Source organism: Microtus oregoni, unplaced genomic scaffold, assembly GCF_018167655.1.
Source record: "Microtus oregoni isolate MIOR12 unplaced genomic scaffold, Mior012 000052F_000, whole genome shotgun sequence".
Taxonomy (NCBI): Eukaryota; Metazoa; Chordata; class Mammalia; order Rodentia; family Cricetidae; genus Microtus; species Microtus oregoni.
The window spans coordinates 4,057,098-4,081,925 of record NW_024543812.1 but is presented as its reverse complement, the minus strand read 5'-3'; positions in this window follow the sequence as shown (position 1 = coordinate 4,081,925).

The window sequence follows — 24,828 nt, the reverse complement described above, 5'->3', positions numbered from 1 at the left end:
GTGTCCTGCAGAATGTCTCGCAGACTCTTTCAAAATGAATCAGGAACCCCGAAAGATCATCTCACCTTAGGCAAGTTCAGTAGTCCTCTCTCTGCGGGTTCTCTGTGTCCAGTTTATGCAATAGTCCAGGCAAGAGCAGTTTCTTGCCCAAATGGCTATCAAACTCCATAAGGATCCTCTTCGATGCCCATCTTCCTCTTGAAGTAGATTGGTGCTGCCAGGAGCAGAGTGTCTCATTGTCATGAAAAGTCCTCAGTTATTAAAACATTAAATGTCCTATTCTGTAATCTTTGAAAGACATGAAGAATGTCTATCTAAAATATATCTCTATATATCTAGAAAATCTAACTAACATGACTACAAGCTTTACTATTATCGATGATTATCCATCAACAACCTATACTTCTTAATTATACAATACATATTTAAATGAACTACACTATCACAATACCTTAATCAAAATCAGAAACACTTATACATATAACAAAATTGACCTTAAATCTCTATCAATACAGCAAAATCTATACTAATGTAAATTATTCATATCTATATCATATCCCCCTTAAAATGTAAAAGAATGTTTATAAACCATATTTGGGAATATGGGCGCAGTTTTTTCTTTCCAAACTGCTTCCTGCTGAATGGGGGCATCGTTAATTAGGTCTTTCATGGTATAACCTGTGTGCTAGTTTCATCTCAGTTGGCAGTTGAGCGAAGCAATTTTTTGAAGGCATTCACACCAAACCTTCAGGAGGGCATGGTCCATCATACCAAATCGGAATAGAAGAAATGAACAGCATCTCATACTCTGTGAAAACAAAATAAGAAACTCCTTTCCAAAGCATCATGTCCTTAGATCCAAATTTCAAAGTCAACCCATCAAAATATCTATGTTGGATTAGCTCAGCAGCATTTATAAATAAATATCTTTTAGTAGCTTTTGCTCTTTTCTCAGCATTTAAACAATTCAAAGACAGCACAATAGCATACAGTATCAAAATTCTCTGCTTAGTTTCCATCTTTGTACAACTTTGTTTTAACCTCTATTTCATTTATTTTTACTTTTAACTTTTTGCTTTTTGAGACAGGTTCTCTGTATCTTTGACCTGAAGTAACTCTGTAGACCAGGCTGTCTTTGAACTCTCAGAGATCTGCCTGTCTCTGCCTCCCAGGCATTCGGGATGAAAGGTGTACACTACTACACCTTGAACTCACAGAGATCTGTTTGTCTCTGCTTTCTAGGCACTGGGATTAAAGGTGTGTGCTACCACACACAACAACTCTCTTCCTTTTTTTGGTTATTACTTTAAGAACTTCAACTTTTAGTCTGCATATATTTTTAACACACTGTAAACCATTTAAAAATTTTCTTTGTCTTTGAATCTCTCTTTACTGTATATCTCTCTTTTTCTGACCACATGAGTCTTTAATTTACCAAGCAATCTCAGTAGGACTAAAGGCGTGGCATTGCCAGCTAGATCCAGTCCATTTCTTAGCTTTCCAGCCTCATGGCAGATATACAGGCTGTAGCCATGTTTACTGCAACAACTCTATGGCATTTCAAGGTCCCTGCCAGCAAGTGAGCTACAACAGACAACACTCAAGTCCTCTCTCGGTAGCTGGCCCTCCTGCCTCAGTCAGAGTTTGCCCTGGCAGGATGGCCCAGAAAGCCGGCATTTTTAAACGGCGCAGCTTTTTTCCTGCTACGGCTGAAAACCAAAAAGCATGCATTCAGCTTTTCGTCAACACTGTTTAAGTGTTTCGTGGCAGGACCTCTTAATGAGCTGCAGGCTTTGCAGCTAAAGCTGAGTCAGGAAGCTTCTCTTAGATGAGGTGCTTGCTTGCCTCTAGCAAGCAGAGTAGACCCGAGAACACAGCGAGTCTAGTTGCCATCAAACAAATCATAGCACTTTACTCCAAATGCTCTATTCAAAAGCTCTGTCTCCCGCAGGAGCCAGAGATCGCAATGGAGACACAGCCCCAGGAAGTCGCGCTTTAAAATGACACAGCGTTTTTTTCTGCTACTGTTGCCGAATCAGGAAATCTCTCTACAGCATGCCACCAACAAACAGCAAAAATCTGTGTTAAACTCTCTCTCCCTTATTTTTAAGCCTTCTCAGGTTTTTTAAGTGGTTTTAGTTGTCCACACGTCTGGGTGCCAATTGTAGTAATAGAGCGGCGGGGCTGTGTCCCCAACACCCCAACTGCCTGCTCGGCTATCTTAGCTTATGCCCCGAAATAACACACAAACTGTATTCATTTAAACACTGCTTGTCCCATTCTCTTCTAGGCTAATTCTCACATATTAATTTAGCCCATTTCTAATCATCTGTGTATGGCACCCCAAGGTGCGCTTACCAGGAAGATTCTAGCCTATGTCCATCCTGGGTTGGAGTTTCATCCCGGGAGCGGGGCATGGCATCTCTCTCAGGCGTCTGCTCCTGAGAGGAGAGCTTTCGAGTCTGACCTCACTTCCTCTTCCTCCCAGCACTTTGTTCTGTTTACTCCACCCACAGGGCCAAGCAGTTTCTTTATTGGCCAATGACCTTCCTCCATCATATATTTACAAAACAAACTGATGCTTTTGTATATTTATAAACCATAAAATATTAAGTTATTTTCTTAAGTAAAAAATGTATTTAAAATGCTTTATTGTTAGGAATGGATCCGAAAATCACAAGCCTTTCATATAACTGAGAAAACTGAACAATATCTGGTTAAAAAAGAGATAAAACCTTGTTTGTGGTGGTGGAAATAATTGCCTACATTTAAAAGGAAGAAATCTAATCTCATACTTAGGTGTTCAAAATAATTTTAATCTGTGCACTACTTTCTGAAAACAATTTCACTATTAATATGAAGTCAAGACCAAATGTCTGCAGAAATATCTATGCACACACACACACACACACACACACACACACATATATATATATATATATACTTTTATGCAACAAAATGATTATAGAAGAAAATGGCATGAATTTGAAAGGGAGTGGGAAACGTATGAGGTGTTGGAGTGATAAAAAATGGTTTAAATCCAGTACCATGTGTGAAAGTCTCAAAAAGCAAAAATAAATAAATAAAAATGAAGTTTGAAATGCTGAATTGTTCCAAGGAAGAAGTCAGTAATGTCACTAATCAGATAATTATGTATTTTAACATTTTTTTTTCATCAGACAGTCTTGATTGGGACAGTGAGGGAATAAATTAAAAACAAACACAGACAGAAAGCTTAGTTCTAGTGGTTAGAGCTCTTGGCTGGGGAAACAACAGTATCCTAAAAAGCTCAGCTTGATTATAGTATAAAATTGAACAGAGAGATGGGATTAGTTTGTTGGGCTGGACAGGAGGCATGGTTATTACATACGGATAAGAATGTTGGCAGGGCTTGTGGTATTCAGTGGGACCAAAGAGGCAGGTTTAGCTAATTTCAGTAGGAGCATTGTCTGTAGCAGAGCTGTCTTCAGGTAGGCAAAGGCTATGGTGAACATCTTCTGAACATGTTGTCCATACTTATACTTGTCCCTTCATAAAGGCCGGCCTCTAATCCTCAGTCTGTGAGGAAAAGCTTTTCCATTCCTCCATGGATCTAAGACTCTGGGGTGTTTGACATGGCTAGTTTATGTCAATACCCATTCACTTAGAATTTCACACTCCAAGGAGTTTTTCTGTTCCATACATACAATTAATGCTTTTTTTTTTGTTTTGGGTTTGTGATTTAACAGAAGGATATTTGTCTTTAAATGAAATATGAAGGCAATGATGGTTGTTTTTTTTCTTTTAATACATCTTGGAATATATGAGACCCTGCCTTAAAACTAAATAAAAATGTAACAAATTATTTGAGAGATTTTTCCTGAAGAAATGTGTCACAAATATATCTATTCACCCTAGAAAGGGAAGTCATAACATACTGAAGTAATAATTGACCTCAAGGCAAGCATGGTGACCTAGTGAGTTTTTACTGGAGTTATTACAGGATTATAGGTAAGGGTTGTTACTTACAGATAAGCGGACGGGACAAAAGTAGTTAATATTTGAAACTTCATCCCAGCCTATATGATGACAAAAGAAAGCTACATCTCTGAGTTCTCTACATACCTTATGGGCAGTACAACTTGTCTGAGAATCTGTTGATAGCTCACCTGGCCAAAGGGTGCTTCTCTAGCAGTTTACTGCTTCTATTAACTGGGCATGGACACTTGGGAATCTTGTTCTAAAAAACAAACAAACAGTGTTCAAGTATTCTGGGCTTAGAGACTATGAGATGTTCTGATGAAAAAGACTAGCATAAAATAACAAAAGAGCTGAAGTTTATAACTAAAGCCAAGATATTGCAAAGAGGAACAATTATGAAAATTGATCTTAATGAGATACCATTATACCCAATAGTCAAACTTTTAAAGTATTGTAAATTCTGAGTTAGGGTAGGAGTTCTTTCCGTTTGTGTGTTTCTTTCATTGTTTAATGAATAAAGAAACTGCCTTGGTCTAGTTGATAGGGCAGAACTTAGGTAGGCAGAGAAAAGAGAACTAAATGCTGCGATGAAGAGGGCAGAGTCAGAGAAGCCATGGATCTTTTGCCTGAGATGGACACCGGTTAGAATCTCTGGTAAGCCACGCTACATGGCGAAACAGAGATTAATGGAGATGGGTTAAACTGATATGTAAGAGTTAGCCAATAAGAAGTTATAGCTAATAGCCAAGGAGTGTTTTAATTAATATATTTTCTATGTGGTTATTTTGGGTGTAAGCTACCCAGGCAGCTGGGACAACAAGCTGCCCATCTCTGTAACACTTTAATCATTTTAAATACTTTAATTTACTCCTTTACACAGTAACACATGTGCCATTATATGATGCTGAACATTATTTTAAAAAGTGCTTCTTGTCTTCAATACTGAAATTATCTTATTTGTCTGGCAGCCCTGCTCATCTCTCCCTTTTGCCTAGATAATAACTGTTCAGCTCCTTATTAGACCAATCAGGTGTTTCAGTCTTCAATATTATATTTCCTTCTAAGCTTCAGCTTTAAAATTATAGAAAACAAGAAGATATCCAATACAAATGATTTCAATATAATGTGAATCATGACATACACATGGTGATAGTGCAAAACATTTAATTACTGATTATTTAATGATAAAAAGAGGGGAAGAATAGAAATTATTTTCCAAAAGGTAGGCCATTACATTTTAGAATTTTCAATTGAACAATTTTACTGAAATTAAATTTTATATTAGTAAGTTTTGCCTTCATGCCTTCATCTTTTCTATAATAGTGTCATCCAGAGAATTCTTTTAAAATATTAAACAAAGCCATAAGCAAAGCATACTGGTGACATTCTTTAGTTAGCCAGAGGTAACATTAGTCCCCGGACAGTTCACAGCAGAGTAACAAGCCCAGAATACATTTATTTAAGTTAAGAAAAAATAAGTAGATACAGAACCATGTTGTTTTAAAAGACACTTTTTAGTTTCTGATTTCTTTTCTACAAGAATGACATTATAACACATATTAAGCATATTGTAGGCTCATCAGTAAAATATAGCAGTTAAATACCTTCTTGGATGAAATCTAATCAATTGTTCAATTTCATCCCCTTTCTCAACTGATTGCAAATAATCACATCTTATTTAATCTCTTCAGTCCAGATAATCAGCTTACTTTGGCCCCTAAAGAGTGAAAATATAGGAGGGCATAAAGGCCATGTGGTTTTCATATCTTCTTCATCAGTTATAGACACAAAATGGAGGAAAGAAATAAGATAGCACAAAAGACAAGTGCGATGATAGTCTGGAAAACTGTATGCATCATAAAGATGCCTCCAAATTAGCTTCACTTGAGAGCAGCACAATGTCCCATAGATACAAAGATAGAAGGTGCCTTATCCCAATAGTAGGGGCAACTTTACATAGTTATATGGAAAATGAGGCAAAATTAGCAGAATAACAAAATAATTGAGCATTCCATAAAATTCTGAGATTGGTGAAAAGAAGCTACCATATTGAGGGATAGGAGAAAGGAATGTGACTTTTGCTGACATGTTTAATGATTGAAAAGATATGTGGATAGGTACAAACAAATATCAGTGTGCATTGTCACAAGACAAACTCTGTTTCACCACACTGAAACAGAGTATGTTCATATACCAGGCATCCAACTACACTACTCTATAAGTTAAAAAATGAAAAGTATCAAGAATTTGGTGGGACTGATAAAAGCAAAGAGAAACATCCAAATATTGATCTGAAATGTTAGATTAAGGGCAATATATGAAGTTTTCCGAAAGCAAGTGACCAAATAAAAGCAAAATGAAGTAAATACTGATTTCCACTTAAAAAAATCAAGGTAAATTCATGAATAAGATATTGATTGAATTATAATTACCTACTATCTAATTTACCAATGGCAATTATATAATTTATTTATTTTCAAAATTTTTTATCTGTATATACATCAGCAATCACTTCTGTTGATGATCAGAAATGGGGTAAATATTGAAAAGGTAATAGTTAAGTACAACTATATTCTAAAATATGTCAATCTTTACATTATACAAACACATCAAAATCACACACACACACACACACACACACACACACACACATATATATATATATATATATATATATATATAGAGAGAGAGAGAGAGAGAGAGAGGCTAAAAACTAATACTTATATTTATATATAAACACCATGATGCAACTTTGTCATGATGATTTAGTTATTATTTTACAAGTTTATTGTGTTATTCATTTATTCCTCCAATAACTTTGTATTAAAGGTCTCAAAGTCATAAAATTAAATACATTTTTTATTTTGAGGAAATGGAGAAGTGGCTAGCCCATAAGTGCTTGTCATGCAACCATGACAACTCGGGTATGGAACTTTAGCAGCTTTATAAAAAAGCCAGGCTCAGCAGTGCATATCCATAATTCCAGTGCTGGACATGGTATCCTGTAGTTATGATGAGTGAATTTTATCTTCATTGAGAGATTCTGTATCATTGTCAACCTCTGGTCTCCATAAACAATTGGAAACATTCATACACACAAATATATATATATATATATATATATACAAAATAAAATAAGATAAAATAATCCTTTATGTTTTAAAAAATGAAATGGCCAAGGAAAGGACATGATCATAAAACAAATGACAGCATGGAGTGATAATTTTTAAGTCTGATATGTGTTCTGGAATTATTTCTTCTTTTCCCTTTTTCTAAGAACCCTAAAAACCAAGTCAGTTATAATTATATACATTGTATAGGAAAAGACTTGATAGTAGTCCATCTATAGTGACAAGAATGGGAGAAATAATATGAGAACTTGGACATTCTTAAGCATTTTGATTAGTAGAATTTGTTTTGGTCAAAGGAAAATAGAATTTCTTCTCTTAAAGGAGTGTCAGCATTTGTAAATATTACTGAATCATGTTTTCTTTTCCTGTTACTAGAATTTTTATTATTGTTCAACTACCACTATATATACAATATCTACACTGCATCAAGAATTGTATAAGGATTTTAAAGATCCTCAATATTAGAAGTTCCTTTGTCGTTATTTCCCATAGAATGACATTTCATCACATATGTGGAAAAGTTATTATATTTTGTTTTAGTACAACCATTAGGGTTTAATGTACTGGAGGCAAATGGCACTGGTTGGAAAAGAAGCAAGCAAACAAACAAACAAAAATGCTTACAAAGAACAGAGTTTGCAATCTTTGCTGGGAATAGTGTACTTACTTAATATCTATGACTCTTCTTGCCTTTAAAATGTTCAATCATCTTCATAAATTATTAAATATTTTAATCCATATATTGAGCCCTGAGTATGAATTAAAACCAAAAATGTGACAATACATCTAGCCTCTCCACTCAGTTTGATACTACACAGCCTTTTCTAATATATAGCTTGATGCATCTGCCTAACTTTCTTCTCAATTTACCCTCCCTAACCTGAAATATCTAACCCAGGTACCACATTTAGTGTTTTGCTCTAGTTTACCCACACCTGCCTACATCACAATTAATTTCTGGGATTGATGTCAAGACCTGCCCTACTTGCCCCTAACCCACAGCCCCCTCCCAACCATATCCAACTTCTCCACCAAGCCAGATCTATTTATTTAATTCAGATTTGGACCAGGACATATTCTGCATACCAGCCTAATCCCCTCTGTTCACCTGACTACATCCCACCTAATTCATTCCCAACATCTAGGCCCAATCCACCCACAAATCCTGTCTTCTGCACCAAACTTCTTTAATCTATATCTGACAGAGACCTAACAGAAGTCCACATGCCCTGATCTCATTGTGACATGCAGACAATATGAAAAATCAAACAAGTATCTTCTCTTCAAAATCTAGTAGTCCTGTAGAAACTATTTCCAATGAGAATTACCTAGATGAACCCAGGACACAGAAGGTAAAAAAAAAAAAAAAAAAAAAAAAAAAAAAAAAAAAAAAGCAATCATGAATTCCAAAAGGAATTCCTAGATTTTAAAGAAGACAAAAAAAAAAAAAAACTCAATAAAATTAAGGATAAGAACTAAAGTAGAATAAATCCCTGAGTGATGCCCGAGAGAAAACAAACATAAGGCTGATGGAAATGATGAAGATAATCTATGACATGAAAACAAAATTTATTGAAGAGTTAGAAACATTGAAGAGGACTCAAGTTGAAATGAACATAAAAATAAAAACCCGATAACCTAACTAGAAAACTGAAAAAAAAGCCTTATAACATATTGTAAATAAGTGGAAGAATATCAGAATGCTAAGATAAAATAGAGGATCTAGGCCAAATAAACAAAGAACATAAAAAATTAGGAACAAATTAATGATCAAACATAATACAAAGAATATCATGAAAAGATCAAATATTCATATTATAGGCACAGAGAGAAGAATCCTAACTCAATAACATATAGCAGATAGATCTTCAATAAAATCATAGAAGAAAATTTCTTCAAATTACGGAAAGGGATGGCCATAGCCATAAAAGAATCACACAGGGCACAGGCCCAAAGAAGAAAAATCCCATGTAATACATACTTAAAAAATAAGTATATAAACAAATGAAAGTGTATTGAAATATGACATATGTCAAATAAAAAAGAAATCCAACAGAATAATTGTTAATCTCTTGATAAAAACTTTGCAATTCAGTAGAACCTGGAGCAATGCAGTCCAAGTCCTAAAACAGAGAATCTATCAGCTGTACATCTGACAGAGGATTAATACCCTGAACTCAAAAAAGGAGAGCTTTTTAAAAGAAAAAATAAAGAAAAATACAAGCAATCCATTTAAATAGGTGTCAGGGACCTGAATAGAGAGTTACAAAAAGAAAGAAAATTGGTTAAGAAATACCCCCCTCCCAAAAAAGTAAAATTCATTTTCTTAGCAATTAGGAAAATGAAATTCAAAACAAACTTGACTTTACTTTTACTTCAATCATGATGGCTAAGATCAACAAAACAACAACAACAATAACAAATTTTTAATTGTTAAATGGCTCTGGTCTGTTAAAGTGGTCTCCATTTGTAAATCACTTTGGAGAATTATAAAGAAGCTAAAACAAATTTACAATATGATTCGACTATACTATTCCTTGGCATATGCCCCAAATTTTCAAAACCATATATTATGGCTACTTGTCCAGCTCTATTTCCTGCTGCTCTATTCACTATAGTTAAGAAATGAAACAACCTAAATATCCTTTGATTGAAAAATGGATAATGAAAATATGGAAAAAATAGACTATGTAATACTATTCAGTTGTATAGAAAAATGAAATCATAAAATGTGTAGGTAAATGATGGAACTAGTCAAGACCATATTTACTGAGGTAACTCAGATCTAGAAAGACAAACATTGCCTGTTCTCTCTCATCTGAGATTCCTAGCTCCAAATCATCAGATGTGAGTATTAACTTGGAGTAATTGCAGAAACCAGGAAAGTAAAAAGGGACCATTGTTGGGGTGGGAAAACAATACAAAAGGAAGAGCAGGAACCAACTGATCTGATAAGGTAAATTGGGAAAAATGGGCTTTAATTTGGGAACTGAGTAAGATAAGTATATATGAAAGAAGGGAGGAAAGTAAAATGTCATTAAGGATATATGAAAAATTCATTAGGAATTATACTACTTACTATCTACCTAAAATACTTTCAATACACATGTATATGAATACATAAAGTTTAAATTAAATATCCCTGTATGTGCTGACAATGCTCCCTCCAAGAGCCAAAGACCATCTAATAAAAACCTCAACACCATACATGAGAAGCCCTCTCGAGTTACTGACTAGGACTCCCCAAACACTATAACCCACTGCTATTGCCTTTTGATGTACACTAGGGGTGGAAGGTAGATCTCTATTTCTGAAAGTACCATACATTTCAGATAAAGGCCGAAAAGTCTCTCCCCTAGAACTGACCTGAATACCTTTTCCATAAGGATGAGGTTTCATGTTACCAAAGGAGGGAAATTTGCAAGTCTTGTGCAGAAATGCTGGCTAGAAACTATAAAAATTACCAGCATGCATGATAACCTTAAGAGTGCAGCAGCAACAATTATAAGTTGGCAGCATTAAAGAGTCCTCTAACTGGTTTTAAGAACCACTCAATGAAGGAAATCATGTGTGGTACTAGAAACCTAGCTAACTACTGACAACCAATGAAGTCATATATCTTGGAGAAGAACCTACAATCACTGCTTTACTAGAGTTGCATAAGCCTTGACTGTTTTCTAAATATTTTTTTCTCTGCAGAGACAAGTGTAATTCTTACCCCTCATCACATAAACCTCTCTTTGCAACAAATGAATACCATTATTATTTTTTCTTTATTGTTTTTAATTTTTTATTGAGAAAAAAAAAGTTTCTGCCTCCCCCCAACCTCCCATTTCCCTCCCCCTCCTCCCAGCCTTCTCCGCCTCCCCCCACACCTCTCCCCATCCCTCTCCAGTCCAAAGAACAGTCAAGGTTCCCTGCCCTGTGGAAAGTCCAAGGTCCTCCCCCCTCCGTTTATGTCTAGGAAGGTGAACATCCAAACTGGCTAGGCTCCCACAAAGCCAGAACAGGAAGTAGGATCAAAACCCCGTGCCATTGTCCTTGGCTTCTCATCAGCCCTCATTGTCCACCATGTTCAGAGACTCTGGTTTTATCCCATGCTTTTTCAGTCACAGTCCAGTTGGCCTTGGTGAGCTCCCAATAGATCAGACCCACTGTCTCAGTGGGTGGGTGCACCCCTCGTGGTCCTGACTTCCTTGTTCATGTTCTCCGTCCTTCTGCTCCTCTTTGGGACCTTGGGAGCTCAGTCCAGTGCTCCAGTCTGGGTCTCTGTCTCTATCTCCATCCATCACCAGATGAAGGTTCATAGCCAGGAGGATAACTATATGTTTTACTTTGTGTTCACCTTCTTATTTAGCTTCTTTAGGATCACCAATTATAGACTCTGTGACCTTTATTTATGGCTAGAAACCAATTATGAGTGAGTACATCCCATGTTCCTCTTTTTGGGTCTGGGTTACCTCACTCAGGATAGTGTTTTCTATTTCCATCCATTTGCATGCAAAATTCAAGAAGACATTGCTTTTTACCGCTGAGTAGTACTCTAATGTGTATATATTCCACACTTTCTTCATCCATTCTTCCATTGAAGGACACCTAGGTTGTTTCCAGGTTCTGGCTATTACAAATAATGCTGCTATGAGCAAGGTTGAACAAATGCTTTTGTCATATGATAGGGCATCTCTTGGGTATATTCCCAAGAGTAGTATTGCGGGGTCCAGGGGTAGGTTGATCCCGAATTTCCTGAGAAACTACCACACTGATTTCAAAAGTGGTTGCACAAGTTTGCATTCCCACCAGCAATGAATGAGGGTACCCCTTATTCCACAACTTCTCCAGCAAAGGCTCTCATTAGTGTTTTTGATTTTAGCCATCCCTACAGGTGTAAGATGATATCTCAAAGTAGTTTTGATTTGCATTTCCCTGATCGCTAAGGAGGATGAGCATGACCTTAAGTGTCTTTTGGCCATTTGAACTTCTTCTGTTGAGAATTCTCTGTTCAGTTCAGTGCATCATTTTTTTAATTGGGTTAATTATCATTTTAAAGTCTAGTTTCTTGAGTTCTTTATATATTTTGGAGATCAGACCTTTGTCTGTTGCGGGGTTGGTGAAGATCTTCTCCCAGTCTGTAGGTTGCCTTTTTGTCTTAGTGACAGTGGCATTTGCTTTACAGAAGCTTCTCAGTCCAGGAGTTCCCATTTATTCAATGACGTCCTTAATGTCTGTGCTGCTGGTGTTAAAAGTAGGAAGTGGTCTCCTGTGCCCATGTGTTGTAGAGTACTTCCCAGTTTCTCTTCTAGCAGGTTCAGTGTGTTCAGACTGATATTGAGGTCTTTGATCCATTTGGACTTGAGTTTTGCGCATGGTGATAGATATGGGTCTATTTTCATTCTTCTACAGGTTGACATCCACTTGAGCCAGCACCATTTGTTGAAGATGCTTTCTTTTTTCCACTGTATACTTTTAGCTCCTTTATCGAAAATGAGGTGTTCAAAGGTTTGAGGGTTATAATCCGGGTCTTCTATATGTTTCCATTGGTCGACTTCTCTGTTTTTATGCCAGTACCACACTGTTTTCATTACTGTAGCTCTGTAATAGAGTTTGAAGTCACGGATGGTAATGCCTCCAGAAGGTCCTCTATTGTATAAGATTGTTTTGGCTATGCTGGGTGTTTTGCTTTTCCATATAAAGTTGATTATTGTCCTCTCAATATCTGTGAAGAATTTTGATGGGACCTTGATGGGGATTGCATTGAATCTATAAATTGCCTTTGGTAGAATTGCCATTTTTACTATGTTGATCCTCCCAATCCAAGAGCAAGGGAGATCTTTCCACTTTCTGGTATCCTCTTCAATTTCTTTCTTCAATTCCTTAAAGTTCTTGTAAAATAGATCTTTCACTTCCTTGGTTAGAGTTACCCCAAGATATTTTATGCTATTTGTGGCTATCGTCAAAAGTGATGCTTCTCTGATTTCCCTCTCTGCTTCTATATCCTTTGTGTATAAGAGGGCAACTGATTTTTTGGAGTTGATCTTGTATCCTGCCACATTACTAAAGGTGTTTATCAGCTGTAAAAGTTTTTTGGTGGAGTGTTTGGGGTCGCTTATGTACACTATCATATCATCTGCAAATAATGAAAGTTTAACTTCTTCCTTTCCAATTTGAATCTCCTTGATCCCCTTATGTTGTGGGAGGTCCTTCTGCTCCTCCAGCCTATAGCTGCTGAGTTACCAGCCCACCGGGGCGTGGTCTCTCTCCCTTTAAGAAAGCTGCTACTTCCCTTCTTGCTCTCTTTGTTTCCTGCTCCATTACCAGCGACTAGACTACTTCCTGATTGCACAGAGGGCTGTTGTCTGTGACAGTTATCTGTAAGTTTTTTCCCCTTTAAATAAATATCACCCTATTCATCATAATTCTAAACTGGTGTGGCATTGTTTGAGACTTACGCCTTCACCCTTATGTTGTCTTATTGCTATTGCTAGAACTTCAAGCACTATGTTGAAGAGGTATGGAGAGAGTGGACAGCCTTGTCGTGTTCCTGATTTTAGTGGGATGGCTTAGATTTTCTCTCCGTTTAATTTGATGTTAGTTGTCTGCTTGCTGTAAATATCTTTTATTATATTTAGGTATGATCCTTGTATCCCTAATCTCTCCAAGACTTTTATCATTAAAGGATGTTGAATTTTGTCAAATGCTTTTTCAGCATCTAATGAAAAGATCATGTGTTTTTTTTTCTTTCACTTTATTTATATGATGGATTATGTTGAACCAGCCCTGCATCAATGGGATGAAGCCTACTTGATCATAATGGATAATTTTTCTAATGTGTTCTTGGATTCGGTTTGGCAGAATTTTGTTGAGGATTTTTGCGTCGATGTTCATGAGTGAGATTGGCCTGTAATTCTCTTTCTTGGTTGAGTCTTTGTGCGGTTTTGATATCAGAGTGACTGTAGCTTCAGAAAAGGAATTTGGTAATGACTCTTCTGCTTCTATATTGTGAAATATATTAAGTAGTATAGGTATTAGGTCTTCTTGGAAGTTCCAGTAGAATTTTGCATTTAAACCATCTGGTCCTGGGCTTTTTTTGGTAGGGAGGTTTTTGATGACCTCTTCTAATTCTTTGCGATTAGCAGGTCTATTTAGATTGTTCACCTGGTCCTGGTTTAACTTTGGTATATGGTATTTATCTAGAAAAGTGTCCATTTTTTTTACATTTTCCAGTTTTGTGGCATATAGGCTTTTGTAGTAAGATCTAATGATTCTCTGAATTTCCTCTGTGTCTGTGGTTATGTCCCCCTTTTCATTTCTGATCTTATTAATTTGCATATTCACTCTCTCTGCCGTTTGATTAGTTTGGATAGGGGTTTATGAATCTTGTTGATTTTCTCCAGGAACCAGCTTTTTGTTTCATTGATTCTTTGGATTGTTTTCTGTGTTTCTATTTTGTTGATTTCAGCCCTCAGTTTGATTATTTCCAGTCTTCTACTCCTTCTACGTTAGTCTGCTTCTTTTTTTTCAAGATCTTTCATGTGGGCTGTTAAGTCTCCAATGTGTGCTTTCTCTGTTTTATTTAAGTGGGCACTTACTGCTGTGAACTTTCCTCTTAGTCTTGCTTTCATAGTGTCCCATAAGTTTGATTAGGTTGTTTCTTTATTTTCATTGAATTCAAGGAACACTTTAATTTCTTTCTTTACTTCTTCCTTTACCCAGGTGTGGTTCAGGAGTTGACTGTTCAGTTTCCATGAGTTTGTAGGCTTTCTGGGGGTAGCATTGTTGTTGAAATCTAACTTCAATCCATGGTGATCTGATAAGACACAGGTGGTTACTAATATATTTTTTTTATAAATGTGGGAGTTTGCTTTGTTACTGACTATGTGGTCAATTTTTGAGAAGGTTCCATGAGCTGCAGAGAAGAAGGTATATTCTTTCCTATTTGGGTGGAATATTCTATAGATGTCTGTTAAGTCCAATTGATTCATTACCTCCATTGATTCTCAAATTTCTCTCTTCGGTTTCTGTCTGATTGACCTGTCCATTGGTGAGAGAGGATTGTTGAAGTCTCCTACTATTAGTGTGTGCGGTTTGATGGCTGCCTTGAGTTTTAGTAATGTTTCTTTTACGTACATGGGTGCTTTTATATTAGGGGCATAGATATTCAGGTTGGAGACTTCATCCTGATGAATTGTTCCTATTATGAGTATAAAATGTACCTCTCCATCTCTTCTGATTGATTTAAGTTTGAAGGCAAATTTGTTAGAAATTAGTATGGCCACACCTGCTTGTTTCTTAGGTCCATTTGCTTGATAAGCCTTTTCCCATCCCTTTACTCTGAGTAGGTGCCTGTCTTTGTGGTTGAGGTGTGTTTCTTGTAAACAGCAGAATGTTGGATCCTGTTTTCGTATCCAATCTCTTAGCCTGTGCCTTTTTATAGGTGACTTGAGTCCATTGACAGTAAGTGATATTAATGACCAGTGGTTGTTAACTCTGGTCACTTTTTTAGTAGTAGAGTTTGTATGTTTCCTACTTTGAGTTGTGCTGGTGAAGGGTCTCTGGATGTCTGAGTTATTGTGGTCATTGTTGGACTCCTTGGTTAGTGATTTTCCTTCTATTACTTCCTGTAAGGCTAGATTTGTGGCTACGTATTGTTTAAATTTGTTTTTTTCCTGGAAAATTTTGTTTTCTCCATTTATAGTGAATGAAAGCTTGTCTGGGTATAGTAGTCTGGGCTTGCATCCATGGTCTCTTAGTTTCTGCAGTACATCTATCCAGAACCTTCTGGCTTTCATGGTTTCCATAGAGAAGTCAGGTGTAAGTCTGATTGGTTTACCTTTATAAGTAACTTGGCCTTTTTCCTTTGCAGCTCTTAATATTCTTTCTTTATTCTGTATGCTTTGTGTTTTGATTATTATATGGCAAGGGGATTTTTTTTTGGTCCAGCCTATTTAGTGTTCTGTATGCTTCTTGAACCTTCATAGGTACATTTTTCTTTAGGTTGGGGAAGTTTTCTTCTATAATTTTATTAAATATATTTTTTGGACCGTTGAGCTGCACTTCTCCTTCTTCTACTCCTATTATTCTTAGGTTTGGTCTTTTTATTGTGTCCCATATTTCCTCAATGTTTTGTGATGAGAGTTTGTTGGTCTTGCTGTTTTCTTTGATCAGTGCGTTTATTTTCTCTATGTCATCTTCAGAATCTGAGATTCTTTCTTCTATCTCTTGTATTATGCTACTTATGCTTGTTTCTGTAGTCTCTATTCGTTTACCTTGATTTTCCATGTTCAGCTGGCCCTCTGATTGTGTTTTCTTCTTTGCCTCCATTTCAGTTTTCAAGTCTTGAACTGTTTCCATTATCTCTTTGATTGGTTTTCCTTGGTTTCCTATGGTATCATTCACTGATTCACTCAATTCTTCAAACTTTCTGTTATACTTCTCATCCATTTCTATAAGGGCATTTTTTACATGCTCTTTAAGGATGTCAATCACTTTCATAAATTCAGTTTTTTTCTACTTCTTCTTGATTAAGGTGTTCATGTCCTCCTCTTGTGAGGTCGCTGGTTTCTGGTTGTTTCATGTTGTTTTTCAGATTGTTGGGTGAATTCTTGCATTGGCTCCTGCCCATCTCTTCCTCCGAATGCTTCCCTATGGATCTTCTTTTACAGGAACAGGTCTCCTTGCCTACTGATGTACCTTCCCAGTGATGGCATTCCCCAGTGATGGCTCTCCTGGTGCTCGAGTGATGTCTCTCCTGGTGCTGAGATCAGATCTCCGAGCTGGTTGGGTAACTCGTAAACAAAGCGCCAACCTTGCTTGCTACAGGCAGGCTATTGAAACAAAGGAGCTCCCACCTGCTAGGTTGCCCTCGGGATTCGACCCCAGTGCCCCGAAGGGGAAAGGAGGCAGGAGGGGGGAGGGTTCTGGATGCAAGCTTGGTGGGATAGGAAGAGAGAGGCAGTATGCTGGGAGTATAGGCCCAGCAGGAAGCACAGGAAGTATAGGGAGGATGAGGAACGTCTGAGTTCCCTGTCCCGGGCTGCTGCCACGAGTCCAAAACTCACCCCAATGATGGCTCTCTTGGTTCCGAGATTAGATCTCCTTGCTGGTAGGGTACCTCATAAACAAATTGCCTCATGAATACCATTATTGAAACACACAACTAATCATAATGAAGACATGTGGAACCAACTCTCAAGGATTACATCTACAAAACAACTCTCATAACTAAGGTTCAAGGATCATTACAGGATATGAGGCTGAAAGTTTGTAAAAAGTAAGAAGTGGAATGTGGAGATTTCTGTTATTGTGCCTCACCAACATGACTTACCAAACATTAGCTGAACAAGGACAAAAGTAATGGACATGATAAAGGAAAACCAGTGAGTCTTCTGTCCTCAACAAAGAACTACAGTCAACTAAGGAATTCAAAGAGCAAGATAGTCTTTCCCAGGGAAGAGCATACAGATTGGATTCATTTTCCTATACCAAATGGTCAGCTCTAAATCATTCATGTAACAGTATACTCATTTAGCAGTTTTGGCTTTTTTTTTATTTAGGAATATATTTACACACACAAACATATATATTTAATGTTTTTTAAAATAGTTAATGGAAAAGAGCCCATGTCTAGTTGTTTTTTTTTTTCTCTATAGGACCCACTCCCAAATAAATACACAGGAGACTTATTCTAAGTTATAAACACCTGGTCTTAGCTTAGCTTGTTTCCTGCCAGCTTTTCTAACTTAAATTATCTTATCTCTTCTCAACCATATTTTGCCTCTGGATATTTAACCTTTCTGTATGCTTTATTTCTTTCCTGTTTTACTCTGTGACTGGCTATGTGGTGGAGTGGCTGGCTCAGGACATCTTCCTCTTGTTTTCCACTTAGCCCTCTTCTATTTTTTCTCCTTGATTGTCCTTTTCTTTTCCACTTAGCCCTCTTCTCTTTTTTTCCCTTGAAGTTATTTTTTTCTATTTATTTTCTCTGTCTGGCAGCACTGGTCATCTCTCTCTTTTGCCTAGATATTGACTGTTCATCTCCTTGTTGGATCAATCAGGTGTTTTAGATGACCAAAATAATACAGCTTTACAGAATTAAAGAAATAGAACATTAAAGAATGCAACACATCTTTGCATTATTAAACAAATATTCTGTATCAGAAATGAATGTAACGTCTTAAGCTAATATAAAAAAATTTTACACTTCAAATAAACATGCAATGTTTTGATAACAAAATAAATGTGAGAATAAAGCAACAGACACATTGCTGGTCACATAGCTGCCCAGTCACAGAACTTTCTTGGGAACACTATAATGTGGCGGACCTCTCGACCGGCGAGAAAGAATGACCACCACACCAGGATTCCACTCAGATCACGCTTTTACTGGAGTGCCCTTGATTGATGGGGAGCATGGAATGAGGGGGGCAGGAGAAACAGGGAACAGGAACCGGAGGGGCAGGGAGCTAAGGGGCAGAGAGCTAAGGGGAGAGGCAGCAGGAAGCGAAGGGACCGGGGTGCACTTAGGCAGCCGCTTAAATAGGGAATTGGCACACGGGTCGCCCTGTGATTGGCTGCCACCAACAGCTGACACCAGACCGCATCAGGATAGGCTCAAGGATCCTCATCCACCGCGCATGCGGGAAGCGGGGACGTGCAGCTCTCAAAGCCATAGCCAAATATGGAGTTGTTTATAACCAACAAGACAGGATGTCGGCGCCATCTTGTAATGGCGATCCTGTCCGGCTCACTACAGTTCCCCCTTATTGTTTGTAAGCAATGAGCGCAGGACTAACGTCATCCAATCTGACCCCCACCTCATGATGTGTTGGTCGATCGAGGATGGAAGATATTTTCCATGGACACACCTTCCCCTGTGCAATGGGTACTCGAGGAACCCCGGGGGTGCAAAGGCTGTGTCGCAGGAACCTACAACCACACACCTTCCCAAGTGCAATGGATCGACAGATCCCATGGGGTGCAAAGGCTGTGCAGGAGGAACCTACATCTGCACACCTACCCAAGTGCAATGGATCAATCAACAGATCCCATGGGGTGCAAAGGCTGTGCAGGATGGAAGCCCTAAGCGTCTCTTAGTGCTGACAACCATATCTGGGGGAAGGAGCCACATTCCAGGGTAGCTAAAGCCTGAGAGATTATAACCTTATCCCAATATAGCCTTATCCCTATTGGTCTGGGCTCGAAGGCAGCAAACCAACCACAGGCACAACACATAGCCACCCAGGCAGCTTGCCAAAAAACATGCCCACGCAACTGAAAGCACAGGGACGCTTTCTCTGTAATGTTACGTGCTTTTCCTAAAAGGGCCACTTTAGACTTATAACTCAAGGTTTCTATCGGTGGTAAAAATCTGGGGAAATCATGGCGAACGGGCATCGCCTTTGGGAAGGCTGACAGGCTTTTCCTTCTGTGCTCCACCTTCCCCTGGATCCACGTCATCAGGGATGTTAGCAGGAACTTTCTCCAGCGACTCAGCCTCTTCCTTAGGAACTTCCTTGATCATGCGTGTCAGCCGGCTCGGAACCCAAAGTGGAGCCTCTTGGCCCTGTGGAAAAACACATACAGCTCCCCTGGATCTTGCCACCACAAGATCCGGTCCATACCATTTGTTATCCAATATATCTTTCCACATCACATATTTCTTTTGTTCCATAGGGCCTGCTGCATGCTTTTTAGCTGCTGCAGTACCCGACTCATTCAGGTTTAAAAAGTTAAGTGTGAAGAGAGCAAGGGAGATTCTTTCCCTGGGGGAGGCGGATTCAGCTATTCCCCCTTTTTGTTTTTGTAGAATTTCTTTAATATTTTTGTTGGCTCTCTCCACAATACCTTGTCCTTGTGGATTGTATGGAAGACCCGTAATATGGGTCACTTGGAGCTGTGCGCAAAAGGCACTAAATCCATGGGAGGTATATGCCGGCCATTGTCTGTCTTCAGGCGTAGGGGTTTTCCCCAGGCAGCCCAGGCCTCAAGGCAATGGGTTTTTACATGAGTCACCTTTTCTCCCGCTATGGGCGTGGCATGAATAATGCCAGAAAAGGTATCCACTGATACATGTAAATATTTTAATTTGCCAAAATCAGGCAGATGGGTAACATCCATTTGCCACAACGCGTTAGGTTGCAGCCCTCTAGGGTTGACCCCAACATTAGGGGGGTATAAAAAGGTCACATATGAAGAACAGGCTTTAACTATATCTCTGGCTATTTGTCTGGAAATATGAAATTTTTTTTCTAAGGGTATTTGGCAGGCACATGCCAAAGCTTATGAAAATCTCGTGTTAATTTTACAGGGTCCGAGACGACCAAAGCCATGGACCGGGTAAGGCAGTCAGCCAAATCATTGGCCTCAGACATGGGTCCTGGAAGCAAAGTATGAGCCCGAATATGTCCAATGAAAAAGGGATTATCCCTTTGTAGAATGCACGCTTGAATTTGACATAAAATATTGGAAACTGTACTTGAATTTCTAACAAAGGCAGCCACCTCCAATGAGGCAACAGTATTTACCATATATTTAGAATCTGAAAATAAATTGAAGGGTTTTGAAAATCTTTTAAAAACTTCCAGCACGGTCATACATTCCGTGACTTGTGGGGAATCAGGTTGAAAATCAAGCAAAATGGGTTCCCTACCTTCAATTACTATGGCACCTTTGCCAGTTTTGGAGCCATCAGTAAAAACAGTCAAGGCCATATTAATGGGCTTTTTAAAGGTAACCTTAGGAAAATACACTAAGTTCCTTTTCACAAAATTTAATATGGGATGTCTTGGATAATGATTATCAATAAGGTTAGGAAAAGCGCAAACCAAAACAGCCCATTCATTTACTGTAGCTGCCAATGTCTCCACCTGTCCCTTGGTATAGGGAATAATTAATTTATCTGGCATGGTTGCAAAAGATGTTAAGCAATGTTTTATCCCCAATACCGCTTGAGAAGCAACCAACTCAGGATAATATTGAATAGCTTTGGTACCTGAAGAATTACCATGGAACCACCATAAAGGGCCATCTTGCCATAGCACCCCAGTAGGGTAATGTGTAGTTTTTAAGATGCATAAGAATATGGGCAAAGCAGGATCGACTTGGCACAATTGTGCCTTAGTCATTGTTTTCTCCACCTGTTTTAAAGCCTTTTTAGCCAAGGGGGTCAAAGTTCTGTTCGAATTAACATTTGGATCACCTTTCAAAATAGAAAACAAGGGCAACAACTTTGCCCGGGGGATGTTTAAATACCCCCTAATCCAACTAATATCCCCCAATAATTGTTGAAAATCATTAAGTGTCCTCAAATGATGAGTGCGAATGGAAATCTTTTGAGGGGTCACCGTCAAAGGGGATATAATTGCCCCCAGAAATTTTATAGCAGTAGTCTGTTGGATCTTATCAGGTGCCAAGACCAGGCCCCAACGGCGTAGAAAAATGAAAATATATCTACATCCATCTCCATGTACAAAACTTAAGTTCAAATGAGTCAAAGGCCTTAGCATATAAAAATTATGTTGAACCTCATAGAGAAAAATTTTTGAAGCACATTTTGTCACGTCTTAAACATAGCCTTAGTGGCACAAACATTGTGAGAAACCATAAATTATATCTCTTGAATTGAGAAACTTTTGTATAACAAGGCTATATAGTGGGAAAAGATCTTTACTTATCATAAATCCATTTCAAAAATATATGAAGATCTCAGGAAATTAGTTATTAAAAATTTAATCCAAAAAATATTTGTTACAGGCCTGAACTGAAAACTCCTAACAAATGTGTTGTTCCCTTGCAACACTACAACTCCCAACATCCCTCTGGACTCCAGCGCACGCAAGCGCGGGACACATTTCCCAGAAGCCTTTGCATCCTCCGTTAAAAGCAAGGACAAGCCACTAGTTCGTCCCTTCCCTTCCCTTCTTGTCCCTTCCCTTGGTCCCTTCCTTTCACTTTTCCTAGTGTTTTCCCCTCCCATTAAAAAGTGTACCACGTGGTACCGCCACGTGTCTGTGTCTTTTCTAGCGTAACCCTAGTCTAACCCGCAGGAATTAAGAACAACAAAATGAGCTTAAAAATGACTGAGAGACAGTTAAAAAATGTTTAAACATAACAACCTTTAGCTCTCAGAGAAATGTAAACCAAAACTCTGAGATTTTATCTTATCCTTGTAGAAATGACCAAGAGTAAAAATTATTGTTAACAATTTATGCTTAAGAAAAGGTGGATAAGGAAAAAACCTTATTGTTGGAAGTGTAAACTGGTGCTGGAAGTGTAAACTGACAGTCACCTTTTGATCACACATAGTATTGAAAAACCTGGATAAACCAGACTCCTCCAGCAGGAAGAGAAGAATCAAAAATCCAGGGCCAGCCTGTTCAGCAACCCTGCATCAGGAACTAGCAGAAGACAAAGCCAGACTGCAATCCTGATAACAATCCCGAGAAACAGGGAGTCTCCCCCTGCAGGTACTACTGTTTTAGGAACTAGCTGATTACGACCTTGGGAGTGGTCCTGAGAGGCAGGAAGTTCCCTTGCAACCACCATAGGATTTTTGGAATTTATGACCCTCCTGGACCATTGGGCTGTGGTCCCTTTTTTTAAAAATTCTTTTTCCTGGTCACTCGGGGTCGAACTCCTCCCCCGCCAACCAAGGCCATGTGTGCGACCTCAGCAAGGATGGTCTCTGGCGAGCCATGCAGGGGCCCGTGCCATCCCTAGACCTGAGTGAGAGTCTCCCCAGCATTGGGAGTCTCCCATTAGGTCTATCTTTTAAAATTAGGCAAATATTTACCTCAAAACTTAGCAATACCCCTTTTGGGCCTAAATACATAGTTGTTTAACCACAAGAACATGTGCTCAGCCTTGCTTGGAGGTGTGGCTGAGCGGAGAAGTTGTGCCGACCTGATCCAGGCCGGTTGCTCCGGGCTAGGACAGAGGTTCAAGCTGGTGAGCCTCACCAGGGTCTTGCAGCGCTATGCCCTGAGGCCCACGTTGGGAGTGGCCTAGCATTCTAGCCTGTCGGTCCTCAAGGCAGGTCCTGTGTTTGTAGCTTTGCATCTTGGAGCCACAGCTGTTCACATTCTACAAAATCTGGAGGCCTCGGTAACTCGAACCAGAAGAATATTAACTGTTTATAAGATACAGGCTCATAATGTCTCTCATTAGTCTGCGGGTCTTCAAAAACTGGAAATGCAGACGCTAGACGCGCCCATGTATCTCTTTTAATAAAATGGCATCCCCCTCTCCCTTGTGAATAGGATGGAAGCACAGGGGGCGGGCATGGTTCCCGTGGCGCCAATGGGCCCACACCCACCCCTGCTGACTCATTATTTGCAGGGGGCCGCCTCCATCCATATCCTTCCTCCTCATAGTCAGCGGAGGTTTCCTCCAGATCTTCATCCTCCTGAGGGTCTACCTCCTCCTCAGACCGATCCAGGCTCGCAAATTCCTCGAGCGCTGGATAGAGGGGACTTCTCCCCTTCTCATTAGCCTCTCTTTTAGAGAGGTTTGTACCAGGATCCTTTTCTCTTACTTTTTTTCTTTCAGGCCTTTCCAAGTTTCCTCCCTTTGAATCTGAATCTGAAAAACTGTTCTTGTGTTTAATGCGGGCCTTTCGCCCCTCTCTCGGAACGTCAACTTTGTTCCCCGCCCTGAGGTTGCGGCCGGACTTACGGCAGTGCAACCAGAGACAGCAGGCCAGTATAAACATCACAAACGCCACGAACACGAGACCAAACACCCAAGAACCCACTCCCACAAACAGCATACTTGGGGAGACTGAAATTAGCATACTGGGAGAAACTTACCGACGTCGCCACTCCCCGTGTTGAGTTCAGAATCCTCTTCGGCCCTTCGCCTGGCGACCGAAGTTCCCGGGTTTTCGGCACCAGCTGTGGCGGACCTCTCGACCGGCGAGAAAGAATGACCACCACACCAGGATTCCACTCAGATCACGCTTTTACTGGAGTGCCCTTGATTGATGGGGAGCATGGAATGAGGGGGGCAGGAGAAACAGGGAACAGGAACCGGAGGGGCAGGGAGCTAAGGGGCAGAGAGCTAAGGGGAGAGGCAGCAGGAAGCGAAGGGACCGGGGTGCACTTAGGCAGCCGCTTAAATAGGGAATTGGCACACGGGTCGCCCTGTGATTGGCTGCCACCAACAGCTGACACCAGACCGCATCAGGATAGGCTCAAGGATCCTCATCCACCGCGCATGCGGGAAGCGGGGACGTGCAGCTCTCAAAGCCATAGCCAAATATGGAGTTGTTTATAACCAACAAGACAGGATGTCGGCGCCATCTTGTAATGGCGATCCTGTCCGGCTCACTACACTATAACACTTTCTAGGTTTTAGATTGTCTGGGGCAGTGAGAAGCTGGAGGACTGTGAAGAACTGGACCTTTGTATAGATGGGCAGATATTTAATAAAAATGCTATCATGAAACTCCTCTCCTTTCTCTGCCAAGATACTTAACTTCTTCAGTCTCAAAGCTAATGAAAATGGGGGGATTTCTTGCTCTAAAATCTACGAGTGATTTTCACTATAGTTAGACAAAGTGTCACCTATGAAAGAAACCTCTAGGCATGTCTTTGTGGGAGTTTGTAAATTCAAGTGGGAAGACCTATGCCTAGATATGATGCCCAAATCACATGAGCTTCTGTTTTAGCTGAATAAAAAGCTTGAGAGATTTACAGCAGCACTTAACTCTCTCTGTTTCTTGCTTGTTACCATACAATAGATA